This window comes from Pristis pectinata, chromosome 6 (assembly GCF_009764475.1).
Source record: "Pristis pectinata isolate sPriPec2 chromosome 6, sPriPec2.1.pri, whole genome shotgun sequence".
NCBI lineage: Eukaryota > Metazoa > Chordata > Chondrichthyes > Rhinopristiformes > Pristidae > Pristis > Pristis pectinata.
The window spans coordinates 61,832,472-61,847,308 of NC_067410.1; positions in this window are offsets into that span (position 1 = coordinate 61,832,472).

The following is a 14,837-nucleotide window of genomic DNA, read 5'->3' on the forward strand; positions in this document are numbered from 1 at the left end:
AAGGGATGTGTTGTTGTTAACTATGCAGCCTGTCTTCGTCTTGTAGCCTGTTATGGCATGTAAGCCCTGCCATAACTGACGGCTGGTCTGGGACTCTATTTTGAGTCGGTATTACCTCTTGGCATCCCTGATAGCTTTCCGAAGGTCATGTCTTGATTTCTTGTACAGATCAGGATCACCAGATTTGTGTGCAGCAATCCTCGACTTCAGTTGGGAGTGGATCTCCTGGTTCATCCATGGTTTCCTGTTTGGGAACACCCGTATTGTCCTCTTTGGTACACAGTCCTCCACACACTTGCTGATAAAGTCTGTGATGGTGGTAGCATACTCATCAAGGCTGGCAGCTGAGCCTTTGTACCTGGACAGCCCTGTATCAAGTCCTCCTTAATTATAAGTGGTGTCAAGATTTGTTTCAAAAGGGAAATTAACCTTTACTTTAAATAAGCTCAGGGAGGCAAGCGTTGCTAGATTCCAAAGAAAGGTCACGGAGCTGAAATGTTAACTCTGATTCTCTGTTCACAGATGCTGCCAGACCTGCTGAGTGTTTCAACATTCTCTCATTCTCTGCATTTGTTTCAGATTTTTGGCGTCTGCAGATTTTTACACGTTGCTTGTTTGTTATGGTCTAATAGAGACATGCAGAAGAACAACCTGGAACAATATAAATAAAGCTACCATGTGGTCTCACTGATCACTGCAATAGTATTTACTTGATGAGGTCCTGCACCCCACGAATGTTCAATGTTTCCCTCTGTCACCCAATGATTTTATTTCAAACATCTAAAGGTCGCGTCAAATTTTGCTTTAATCTTCTATATTGAGTGAATATAAGCCAGGTCCATGTCACCTTTACTCTTCATTTTAGTTTGAGACCTCTAATTTTCTCAAAAATCTGTTCAGTTTTGCCAGGGCAATTCATCCTTCTTTGGGAGGAGTATCCCGAATTGTGTATTGCACAACAGATTTGACCACTGCTTTGTCCTGCTGGAGTCCTTCCCTTTATAGATTCCCCTTTAGATATGAACACTCTCATTCTGATAGGCTTTTGGAATAGTTTCTTTTATACAGAAAATAGTGAACCAATGAATGTTGCTGTAAAACATATAAAAAGCCTCACACTGGGTCAATGTAGTTCTCTATAACAGAGGTTTTCAACCTGTGGTCCACGGACCCCCAGCGGGTTGCCAGGGGGTCCGCGAGCAAGCCAAGAAAAAAATGGAAAAGCGACCTGTTACAAACACATAGCTTACTTGCTTGCTCCAGTTTTCCACTATTCAGAAAATCGGCCATATCTATTCTGTCTGCTATAGGCAACAATCTTAGAGACTTAGATGGTGTTCCCTTCTGGTAAGCTGCTGCTTAATATTCGATTTGCGTAGTCAGAGTAGTCATTAGTGTTCACTACTCGCTACTATTCTGTTGTGCACTGTAGTGTTAGCGAGACTGAGTGACGTTGTTGGTGTGCTTTAATAATATTGCTTACTTACCGTGCATTTACGCCACAGTGACGTCACTGTTAAACGAAAAGTGAGCAAGCGTGTAAATTTTAGATTAGTTTTCATAATTTTGTTTATCAGTAATAGTAATTAAACTGTCCAGCGTGTATTGCTGAGTATGAAGAAATTTCTGAAGAGAAAAGCTGACCAGAAACCGGAAGATTCTGATGACGAAAGGGATAAGGGTGGCCGAAAAAGAAAACAACGCAAGTATGATCCAGAATACATTTCATATGGCTTCATCGCAGTGGGGACAAATGCGGAGCAACCTCTCTGTGTTGTGTGTTTGCAAACACTGTCTAATGATGCAATGAAATCAGTGAAATTGAAGCGCCATTTAACAACAGTACATCCAGATATTGCCAGTAAGCCGAAGGAATATTTTGAGCAGCAAAAGGAGCTGTACCTCAATGTCACGAACCAGCAACAAAAGAAACACACTGAGTCATGATTCAGTGTTAAAAACTATTTTATTAATCATTACTTATGATAATAAGAAAAATAAAAGTAAAAATGTTAATATGTTAGAAGTAAAAATGTTAAACCTTGAACATTAACCCCAAAAACTAAACTCTTCGTGTGCGTGTGGCAAAGTCCCAAACTCCAAGTCCAGGAATGGTTCTTAAAGTTCAGTTCAGCAAGCCATAAGGTGAAACATGAGCAAAGGCTTCAACAACAACCACCGTTGTCTGAAGATAAAACGCAGATAAAACATAGAACATAGAGAGTAATTACGAAATCCAAATGTTCCACAATGGAACCCAAACAACACCTCAGTGTTTACTCGGTGGTGACTTCCTCACCACAAAACGCATCCGAATCGTGGTCGTCCACACAAATACCTGTTTCCCTCTACAGGTTAACAACAAAGTTAACTCCACCGGATTACTTCCAATTTCCATACGTAGATTGTAGTAACAGACACAGTTATTGTTTCTTACCCATCGATAGAGAAACTAGCAGGCTGGTGTCTCTCTCTCCTTTCTCTCTCTCTCTCTCCTCTGACTGACTTCGACTGACTTCTTCAACAACGCCATTATGTCCTTTATCTTTGGTTGACGTAAGCACGCCACACACACACACACACACACACACACACACACACACACACACACACACACACACACACACACATACACACACACACACACCAAGTCCATAACACACAAGCAGAAAGGCAAAATGACAGCATGCTGGAGTCCTTCCCTTTATAGGTTCCCCTTTAGATATGAACACTCCCATTCTGTTGGGCTTTTAGAATAGTTACTTTCATACAGAAAATAGTGAACCAATAAGTGTTGCTGTAAAACATATAAAAAGCTCACACCAGGTCAATGTAGTTCTCTATAACATCACCATTTGGAAAATATGTGATTATTGTTCTTCATTCCAATTGGATTTGGAGTGAGAGGCACGAAAGATGAAAGGAGGTAGGTCTCAGGACTTGTTGAGTTTCACTTAGCAGGAGACGGGACTCAGAGCGAGAGGTGAAAGTTTCAAGCAGGTAAGCCTTGGGACTTGTTGAATTTCACTTATCAGGACCTTACAATTGGCATATTTACAAATTGTTAGCTGACAGCTGATGATTTAATTAGCTAATTGACAGCCAACAAAGAGAAGTTAGGGTTGGGAAGAGTGACCATTTTGGAGTGGTCTCTTTTTAGAGTGGAGCGCTGAGGCAGAAGCATTGGTGCAGAGGAGGAGTAAATGGCCAAAGTCTGGAGAATGAGAGTAGCTCTTGAGGAAAAAAGGCTTCAGAGAGGAGGCATAGTTAAGAACAGGTGAGGTTTTTATTTTATTTTGTTGTTATCATTGATTTGGCCTTGGTTCAGGAGGTGTCAGTGAGCAGACGCAAACATGAGGTTCATGTAAGGTCTTTTTTTCTTTCCCCAGTTAGAGCAGTGGGGCAGTGTCATGCCCCTCTTGTAGGATGTGGGAAGTCAGGGAGTCCGCCAATGTCCCTGATGACTACACCTGTGAGAAGTGCATCTGGCTGCAGCTCCTTATCAACAGCGTTAGGGAACTGGAACCGATTGAGCTCTGGATCATTTGGGAAACTGAGGAGATGATCGACAGGAGTTACAGGGAGGTGGTCACACCTAGGCTGCAGGATGCACATAGCTGGGTGACCATCAGAGAGGGAAAGGTGATAGGCAGTGCAGTGCTGTTGCCCTAAATAACAAGAATGTTGTTTTGGATCTTGCTGGGGGGGATAACCTATCAGAGGAAAACCACAGTGGCCAGTTCTCTGGCACTGAGTCTGGCTCCATGGCTCAGAATTGAAGGGAAGGGAAGAGGAGTGCAGTAGTGATAGGGGATTCATTGGTTAGGGATACAGATGAGATTCTGTGGACGAGAACGAGACTCCTGGATGGTATGTTGCCTCCAAGATGCTAAGGTTAGAAACGTCTTGGGTCGAGTCCACAGCATTCTTAAGGGAGAGGGTGAGCAGCCAGAAATTGTGGTCCATATCAGTACCAATGACATAAGCAGGAAGGGTGACGAGGTCCTGCAAAGTGAGTTCAGGAAGTTAGGTGCTAAGTTAAAAGAGAGGACTTCCAGGGTGGTGATCTCAGGATTGCTACCTGTGCCACATGCTAGTGAGGCGAGAGATAGGGAGATAGTGCAGGAGGGAGGGCTTCAGATTCTTTGGATCATTGGGTTCTCTTCCAGGACAGGTTGGATGGCATCAGAAGGGATCTGGGAGGTGTGGATTGAGATAGGCTGTTTTCTGGCAAAGAGATGCTTTCAAAAGTGAAATATTGAGAGTACAGAATCTGTATGTTCCTGTTAGAATAAAAGGCAAGGCTAGCAGGTTTAGGTAACCTTAGTTATCAAGGGATATTGAGGTCCTGGTAAAGAAAAAGGAGGCACATATCAGGTGGAGGTAGTTAGGATCAAATGAGGTACTTGAGGAGTATAAGAAATGCAAGAGAACACTTAAGAGAGAAATCAGGAGGGCAAAAAGAGGACATGAGGTTGCTCTGGCAGACAAGGGGAAAGAGAATCCCAAGGGTTTCTATAGCTATATTAAGCGCAAAAGGGTAGTAAGGGACAAAATTGGTCATCTTGAAGATCACCGTGGTCATCTATGCATAGAGCCGAAAGAGATGGGGGAGACATCCGTATTTACTCTGGAGAAATACACAGAGACTACAGAACTGAGGCAAAACCATATCTGAATTATGGAAGAGGAGGTGCTGGCTGTCTTGAGGTGAATGAAGGTGGATAAATCCCCAGGGCTTGACAAGGTGTCCCCTTGGACCTTGTGGGAGGCTAGTGCAGAAATTGCAGGGATCCTTGCAGAGAAATTTAAAATGTCCTTAGACACAGGTGAGGGGCTGGAGGACTGGAGGATAGTTAATCTTGTTCAAGAAAGGTTCTAAGAATAAGTTGGGAAATTATAGGATGGTGAGTTTGACGTCATTCATGGGTAAATTATTGGAAAGTGTTCCGAGGGGCGGGATATATAAGTATTTGGATAGACAGGACCTGATTAGAGATAGTCAACATTGGCTTTGTGCCTGGTAGGTCATGTCTAACCAATCTTATAGAGTTTTTCGAGGAGGTTACCAAGAAGGTCAATGAAGGAAAGGTGGTGGATGTTGTCTACATTGACTTTTGCATGGCCTTTGACAAAGTCCTGAATGGGAGGCTGGTCCAAAGGTTAAGTCGCTTGGCATTCAGGATGAAGTAGTCAATTGGATTCAACATTGGTTTAGTGGGAGAAGCCAGAGAGTGGTAGTAGGTGGTTGTCTCTCTGACTGGAGCCCCATGACTAGTGGTGTGCTGCAGGATCGGTGCTGGGTCCGTTGTTGTTTATCATCTATGTTAATGATTTAGCTGATAACGTGGTAAAATGGATCAGCAAATTTGCCGATGACACCAAGATTGGGGGCATAGTGGAGAGCGAGGAAGGCCATCAAAGTTTGCCGCGAAGAAAATGGGCTGAAAAATGGCAGATGAAATTTAATGCAGACAAGTGTGAGGTGTTGCACTTTGGGAGGACAAACCAGGGTGAGACTTACACAGTGAATGGTAGAGCTCTGAGATGTGCGGCAGAACAAAGGGACCTGGGAATACAGATCCATAGTTCGCTGAAAGTAGTGTCACAGGTTGATAAGGTGGTAAAGAGAGCTTTTGGCACTTTGGCCTTCATAAATCAGGGCATTGAGTACAGGAGTTGGGATGTTGAAGTTGTACAAGATGTTGGTGAGGCTGAATTTAGAGTATTGTGTGCAGTTCTGGTCTCTTACCTACAGGAAAGACATCAATAAGCTTGAAAGAGTGTAGAGAAAATTTACAAGGATGTTGTTGGGACTTGAAAACCTGAGTCGTAGGGAAAGGTTGGATAGGTGAGGACTTTATTCCCTGGAGTTCAGGAGAATGAGGGGAGATCTTAGAGAGGTATACAAAATTGAGGGGTATAGAAACACAGCACAATACATGCCCTTCAGCCCTCGATGTAGTGCCGATATTTTATCCTGCTCTAATATCTATCTAACCCTTCCCTCCAACATAGCCCTCCATTTTCCATCATTCATGTGGCTATCTAATAATCTTTTAAATGTTCCTAATATATCTGCCCCCGCAACCTCGGCCGGCAGTGCATTCCATGCACCCACAACTCTCTGTGTAAGAAAAAAAGACAACTTACTTCTAACATCCCCCTTCTACCTTCCTCCAATCACCTTAAAATTATGCCCCCTCATATTAAACATTTTCGCCCTGGGAAAAAGTCTCTGACTGTCCACTCAATCTGTGCCTCTTATCTTGTACACCACTATCAAGTCACCTCTCATCCTTCTCTCCAAAGAGAAAAGCCCTAGCTCACTCAACTTATCCTCATAAGATATGCTCTCCAATCCAGGCAGCATCCTGGTAAATCTCCTCTGAAGCCTTTCTAAAGTTTCCACATCCTTCCTATAATGAGGGGACCAGAACTGAAAACAATATTCTAAGTGTGGTCTAACCAGAGATCTTTCAAGCTGCAACATTGAACTCAGTACCCCAACTAATGAAGGCCAACGCACCATATGCTTTTTTTTAAACAATCCTATCAACCTGCACGGCAACCTTGAGGGATCTATGGATGTGAAGCCCAAGATCCCTCTGGTCCTCCACACAGCTAAGAGTCCTGCCATTAACCTTGTATTCTGCCTCCAAATTCAATCTTCCAAAGTGTATCACTTCACGCTTTCCGGGGTTGAACTCCATCTGCCACTTCTCAGCCCAGCTCTGCATCCTATCAAGTCCTGTTGTAATCTACAGCAGCCTTCTACACTATCCACAACACCACCAACCTTCATGTCATCTACAAACTTACTAACACACTCTTCCACATCCTCATCCAAGTCATTTATAAAAATCACAAAGAGCAGGGGTCCCAGAACAGATCCCTGTGGCATACCACTGGTCATGGACCTCCAGGCAGAATACTTATCAAATGCCTTACTAAAATCCATGTACACCACATCCACTGCTCTACCTTCATCAATGTGCTTTGTCACATCATCAAAGATGGCAGATGCTATCTCCCTGGACCTATACTCATTTCTGGAGCATCTGGATAGTAAAGACACATACGTTGGATGATTGTTTATTGATTACAAGTCTGCCTTCAATACTATAATTCCAAGCAAACTCATCTCCAAACTCCTAGTCCTGGGACTCAGTACCTCCCTTTGCAACTGGATCCTGACCAACAGACCACAATCTGTAAGGATAGGCAGCAACACCTCCGCCATGATTATTCTCAACACTGGTGCCCCACAAGGCTGTGTCCTCAGCCCTCTGCTCTACTCCCTATACATTCACGACTGTATGGCCAGATTCTACTCTAACTCCATCTATAAGTTTGCAGATGATACTACTGCAATGGAGCATTTCTCAAATAACAATGAGTTGGAATAAAGGCAGGAGATAGAGATCCTAGTGAAATGGTGTCATGACAACGACCTGTAGCTCAATGTCAGCAAAACAAAAGAGCTAGTCATTGACTTCAGGAAGGTGGGTGGTGCACATTCTCCTGTTTACATCAATGGAGCGAAGGTCAAGAGGGATGAGAGCTCCAGGTTTCTAGGAGTGAACATCACCAATAGCCTGTCCTTGTCCAACCACATAAACGTCATGGCTAAGAAAGTTCACCAGCACCTCTACTTCCTCAGGAGGTGAAAGAAATTCAGATGTCCCCTTTGACCCTCACCAATTTTTTATCGTCGCACCATCCAAGGCATCCTATCCAGACACATCATGTCTTGATATGACAACTGCTCTGCCCGTGATCGCAAGAAATTGCAGAGAGCTGTGGACACAGCTCAGCACATCTTGGAAACCAGCCTCCCCTCCATGGACTCTGTCTATACTTCTCGCTGCCTCTGTAAAGCAGCCAACAGAATCAAAGACCCCATCCACCCTGGAGGTTCTCTCTTCTCCCTTTTCCCAGCAGGCAGAAGATACAAAAGCCTGAAAACACGTACCACCAGGCTCAAGGACAGCTTCTATCTGCTGTTATCAGACTCTTGAACTGTCTCCTAGTACGATAACTTGGATTCTTGACCTCACAATCTACCTCCTTATGACATTGCACCTACCTGCACAACACTCTCCCTGTAGCTGTAACACAATATTCTGCATTCTGTTATTTTACCTTGTACTACCTCAATGCACTGTTGTAATGAATTGATCTGTATGGACGGTATGCAAGACAAGTTTTCCACTGTACCTCAGAACATGTGACAATAATGAGCCAAATCACCAATTCACATTAACTTGTCCTTTGTTAGGTATTTTCATCAACATTTGTTTTGTATCAGTTGTGTTTTCCCTCTTTCCCCACCTTTCACTTGCACCTCCTCCAGATGGATCCATTGCAGTTAACAAGCCCTAACAAGTTAACAATGGCACTGTGTATGTTGTTCAGTCTCTCTGTCTCCATCCAATCGCAGACATTCCCTTCATTCTCTCCACCCTTCCCTATTTTCCTCAATTTCTAAGATTTCCTTTCTCTGATCAAAGGTTATCTTCCTTAAATATCTGCTCTTACTCCCCACAGATGCTGCCTGCCCTGCTCTTTATTTCCAGTAACTTCTGTTTCCAGAACAGTACAGCACACGAAAAGGCCCTTTAGCCCGCGACGTCTGTGCTGATCATGATGCCAATATAAACTGCAATCTGGCTGCACATGATCTAAATCCCTCAATTCCCAGTCTGCTTATGTGTCTGTCTAAAAGCATCTTAAACGTAGCTATTGAATATCACGTTTCACGCCTCAGTATGGTTGTGATCCATTTTCTGGGCAAGCTGTTCAATGGGACATTTCCCCTTGAGTACAGGTGGCAGAAGAAGCTGGAGTTGGGGTGGGGAGCTCCACTTAAATTAGCAAAGCCCTTTCTCTGGGATCTGGGTTTGTTTCTGTGCTGAGATGCTGGAAGCACATTCTCCCTGTGACCACATGCATTCTCACTGGGTGCTCAGATGTTGTCCCACACCCAAGGATGTGCTGGTAGTTCATTGTTGACTGTAAATGACCCCTTGTGAAAGTAAATGGCAAAAAAATCAAAGGGGAGTTGATGGTTATGTGAGAGAGAAGTTACAGGGATACAGGGGACTAAGAGGAGGGGGAACAGGGCTGATGGCATTGCTCTGCTGGGATCAGCATGGGCTCAGTGGGCTGAATGACCTGATTTTGTGTCATATTAAGTTATGAAGTAAGTAACATCATCCAGTGCAGCAGCAGTTCATAACCATTCAATGTTGTAGAGTGAGTCATTGAGGCGATGTGGAGAGGCTGCCTGTGAAGCTGGTTTAGGGGGAAGTGGGGCAAATGGTCTGATCACTCAGCACTGAGGTGTAGGGCTCAGGATGGATCCTGGCCACACTGTGAGTGTGGGCCATTGGTGGGGACTGGGACCTGCTCCATGTGTTGACAGGCTGTGGGGCATCCTCCAGTCTCTCTCATCACCTCCTGATGGATATGGTGGAAGCTGCATATGTCTTTGCAGATCACGTATTTCTCCATGGTAACAACTGCTAGAGTGCATTTCTGAGCCCCATTTGGAATCATGCTGAATAAAAATGTGTTCTTCAGACCTCTGCGTCCATAATGACCATCGAGCAGGCACTTACACTAATCCCATTCCCATTCTCCCTGCATTCCCATCAACATATCCACCTCCAAACCCACAAGATTTTTTTGTTCTAATTGTGTTCTTTCTTGCAAAAATTATGTTTATGCTTTTCTTATGAATTCTGCATATATGATGCTATGTGCCCTTGATACTGCTGCAAGTAAGTTTTTCATTGCACCTGTGCATATACGTACTTGTGCATTTGAGAATAAACTCAACTTTGACAAGGTCCTACAACTCAACTTTTTAAGGAACAATTTACAGCTGCCAATTAACCTGCCATCTTTGGGATATGGGTCAAAACTGGAGCACTTGAGAAGCCCACACAGTCACAGAGAACGTTGAAACTCCACACAAGCAGCACTGGAAATCAGGATTGAACATGAGTTGCTGGACCTGAGAGGCAGCAGCTCTGGCTATGCCACTGCACAGCCTCTCAACACAGCAGCTGCCCAGCACCAGTCCTCACAGGCAGCTTTTGTACATTGCCTTGGTGGCTCACTCCACACCAACCCATGTGGCAATCAGCATAACTCTATTACAGCATCAGTGACTCGGGTTCAATTCCCGCCGCTGTCTGTAAGGAGTTTGTACGTTCTCCCCGTGACTGCGTGGGTTTCCTCCGGGTGCTCCGGTTTCCTCCTACATTCCAAAGATGTACGCATTAGGAAGTAGTTGGGCATGCTATGTTGGCGCTAGAAGAGTGGCGACATCTGCAGGCTGCCCCAGAACATTCTACGCAAAAGATGTATTTCACTGTGTGTTTCGATGTGCATGTGACTAATAAAGATATCTTATCTCATCATTGTTGTGAGAGCACCAGTGGTTCCCTAGCACTGAGCCCTAGGTTTACAGCACAGAAAAGTTCAGTGGCAGGGAGAGCAGTGGTTCATGTGAAGTTCCCAGTACAGCAGCTCTGTCGGTAATGCAGAGACACAAGAGCCTGCAGGTGCTGGAATCTGGAGCTCTCCGTGAGATGCTGGAAGAACTCAACGGGTCAGGCAGCATCTATGGAGAAAAATGGACAGTTGGTGTTTCGGGTCCCTTCAGCTGGACTGAAAGATCGAAGGGAGAAAGTATAGAAAGAGGGAAGGGGTGATGCAAGAGCTGGTAGGTGATAGGTGGATCCAGGTGATGGGAAGGGCTTGATAGGCAGATGGGGGAGAGGAGAGTGGCAATAGTGCCAGAAGCTGGGAGGAGGAAGATGGAATTGATAAAGGGTTGAAGATGATGGGAGTTCTGTGAGACCCTCTCTCTCTGCTCCTCCTCTGAGATTTCAGCTCCAACTCTTTGACCATGTCCTTACCGTGACTAACATCAACTGTTCAGTTTCCTCCGTAGATGCTGCCTGACCTAGTGAGTTCCTCCAGCAGTTTGTTTTTTGTTCTGGACTCCAGCATCTGCAGTCTCTTGTGTCACTTCAGAACTTGCAATTGAGAACTAAAGTGGAATGCAATGGGAAGCTCACAATTTCGCATACAGTCCTTTGTTTTGCACCTCATTCCTCCCCCCAGCTGATTTGAAGACTGTAACCCCCTCCCCTCTTCTGTAACCTCCTTCCCATTCTGAGGAAGGGTCCCTGACCCAAAGCATTTGCTGATTTCTCTTTCCATAGATACTGCTTGACTGCCTGAGGTCTTCCGCCATTTTCTGCAGAATTCAGCAAAGGGAATATCACTGGATCAAGCTGGGTAACTAAACACTGAAAACAAAGTATTTCACAGCAATGGTTTCACCCTCAGTTTGCTTTCAATGAGGAAATCAGACTTCTCAATCTTTGTCAGTTGTTGGTGCTGAATCAAGTGTCAGCCTTAGCTCAGTCCTTCATGCTCTCAACTCGTGGGTTAGAAGGACAAAGTTTGTCCTTTTTGAAGGAAAATGTACCATGGGGATGTGGTCGATATTCAGGGATCTTATGCAGGATGTTAGGGATAAATATGTCCCGGTGAGGCAGAGAAGGAATGGCAGGGTGAAGGAACTGTGGGTGACGAGAGAGGTGGAATGACTTGTTAGGGAGAAGAAGGTAGCATACGTGAGGTATAAGCAGTAAGGTTCAGACAGGGCCCGTGAGGAATATAGGGTAGCGAGGAAGGAACTTAAGAAAGGGCTGAGGAGAGCTAGAAGGGGACATGAAAAGGCTTTGGCTAGTAGGGTTAAGGAAAATCACAAGGCCTTTTTCAAGTACGTGAAGGGTAGGAGGATGGCTAGGGTGAAGGTAGGTCCGATTAAGGACAAAGGTGGGAGAATTTTCCTGGAGGCAGCAGAAGTGGGAGAAGTTCTGAATGAGTACTTCTCTTCGGTATTCACCAGGGAGAGGGGTCTTGATGATGCGGAAGGGAGTGCTGGTAGGGGTAATGTTCTCGAGGTTGTGGATATCAAGAGAGGATGTGTTGAAGTTGTTAAATAATATTAAGACAGATAAATCTCCGGGGCCTGACGGGATTTTCCCCAGGCTGCTTCGAGAGGCTAGGGAGGGGATTGCTGAACCGCTGGTAAGGATATTTGAGTCCTCATTGTCTACGGGGGTGGTGCCGGAGGATTGGAGGGTTGCGAATGTGGTCCCCTTGTTCAAAAAAGGTAATAGGGATAGGCCAGGGAATTATAGACCGGTGAGTCTCACGTCTGTGGTGGGTAAGCTGTTAGAAAGGATTCTAAGGGATAGGATTTATGAACACCTTGAGAGTCATGGACTGATTAGGGACAGCCAGCATGGCTTTGTGAAGGGAAGATCTTGCCTCACAAGCCTGATAGAGTTCTTTGAGGAGGTGACCAGGAGGATTGATGAGGGCAGTGTGGTGGATGTGGTTTACATGGATTTTAGTAAGGCATTTGATAAGGTTCCTCATGGTAGGCTTCTTCAGAAGGTCAGAGGCTAAGGGATCCAAGGAAGCTTGGCTGTGTGGATTAGGAATTGGCTTGCATGTAGAAAGCAGAGGGTTGTGGTGGAAGGAGTGCCCTCGGATTGGAAGGCAGTGACTAGTGGTGTCCCGCAGGGATCGGTTCTGGGACCTCTACTTTTTGTGATATTTATAGATGACTTAGATGAGGGGGTGGAGGGCTGGGTTAGTAAGTTTGTGGACGACACTAAGATAGGCGGTGTTGTGGATAGTGTGGAGGGCTGTCGGAGCTTGCAGAGGGATATTGATAGGATGCAGAGCTGGGCTGACAAGTGTCAGATGGAGTTCAATCCGGAGAAGTGTGAGGTGGTACACTTTGGAAGGACAAACTCCAGGGCAGAGTACAGGGTAAACGGCAAGGTAGTTGGCAGTGTGGAGGAGCAGAGGGATCTAGGGGTTCATATTCACAGTTCATTAAAAGTTGCCTCACAGGTGGAAAGAGCAGTTAAGAAGGCCAATGGGATGTTGGCTTTCATAAGTCGCGGGATTGAGTTTAAGAGCCGTGAGGTTATGATGCAGCTTTACAAAACTCTAGTTAGGCCAGATTTAGAGTACTGTGTTCAGTTCTGGTCGCCTCATTATAGGAAGGATGTGGAGGCATTGGAGAGGGTGCAGAGGAGATTTACCAGGATGCTGCCTGGATTGGAGGGTATTGAATATGAGGAGAGGCTTAAGGTGCTAGGGCTTTATTCACTGGAAAGGAGGAGGATGAGAGGAGACATGATAGAGGTATATAAAATATTGAGAGGAATAGATAGAGTAGACAGTCAGCGCCTCCTTCCCAGGGCACCAATGCTCAAGACGAGAGGTCATGGCTTTAAGGTTATGGGTGGGAGGTTCAGAGGAGATGTCAGAGGGAAGTTTTTCACCCAAAGAGTGGTTGCTGCATGGAATGCACTGCCTGGGGTTGTGGTGGAGGCAGATACATTGAACAGGTTCAAGAGCTTGTTGGATAGGCATATGGAGGAACGTGAGATAGAGGGATATGCGGGAGGAAGGGGTTAGGTAGTGTGAGGGTGGTCTGATGGATGGCACGACACGGTGGGCCGAAGGGCCTGTTTTGTGCTGTATGGTTCTATGGTTCCTGGAACTTTAAGCTGTTTCCCTTCAACCACAAGTGAGCACACTTCAGAGCAGTCCACTGCCTGTAATCACTTGGGACGTCCTGAGATCAAGGAAGGTACAATTTGAAAACAATTTTATTTCCTTCTCACTCCTTGCATTTGAGGGTGACTCTGCCTGTGAGGGATATCGGAAGCAGATGACACTTGCTTGTTATCCTTGACTGGCGGCCGACAGTTTGCTCCAGTGACACCCACTCCTGATCTTCCTCACTTGACTGATTGATGTTCAACCTGCAGATCAAATGTGGGAGGAAACTATCTCCTTGATTAGTTTTAAATAGAATCACATTGTTCTAAACCTGTTTAGCTCCATGAAGATTTTGTTTTTGGTTTTGATATTACTGGTCTTCAACTTTAATACTGTTATTTAGAAATGTCTCTTAACTTGTCAAGTCCCATTCAATCTAATTTTTTCTTTCAACCATCCAGAGTAGACTCAGCTTTTTCTAAATGGAAAAGGAAGGGAATAATATGTTTTCGTGATATATTCATTGATAACTGTTTTTCATCTTTTCAACAATTATCTAACAAATACAATTTGTCGAGATCACACTTTTTTTGATATTTGCAGATTAGAAATTTTTTAAAAGCTACTATACCCTCTTTTCCAACACCTTACAAAACTGAAATTACGGAAAAAATTTTAGGTCTTAATCCTTATTAGAAGGGCTTGATAGCAATAATCTATGATTTAATTATGAAATTACGTCCAGAATCACTGGACAAAATTAAGAATGAATGGGAAAGTGAACTCCAGACATCTTTACCCACAGAGACATGGAAGAAAATTCTTCATTTAGTTAATACATCTTTAATGTGTGCCAGACATCCTTCGATACAGTTTAAGGTAGTCCACAGGACCCATATGTCAAAAGATAAGCTAGCCCGTTGTTATCACCATATAAATCCTATATGTGACAGATGTAAATCGAATGTGGCTTCTTTGACACATGTTTTGGTCCTGTCCTCCTTTGGAAAAATATTAGAAAGACATTTTTAACATTATCTCAACTGTATTGAATATTGATTTACAGCCTCACCCTATCACTGCAATTTTTGGATTACCAAGGATAGAGTCTGGCTATTTATCTGCTTCCGCTTACCGTATGATTGCCTTTGTCACATTAATGGCCAAACGATCCATTTTGCTTAAATGGAAGGATCCAATACCCCCTACTACTTTTCAATGGT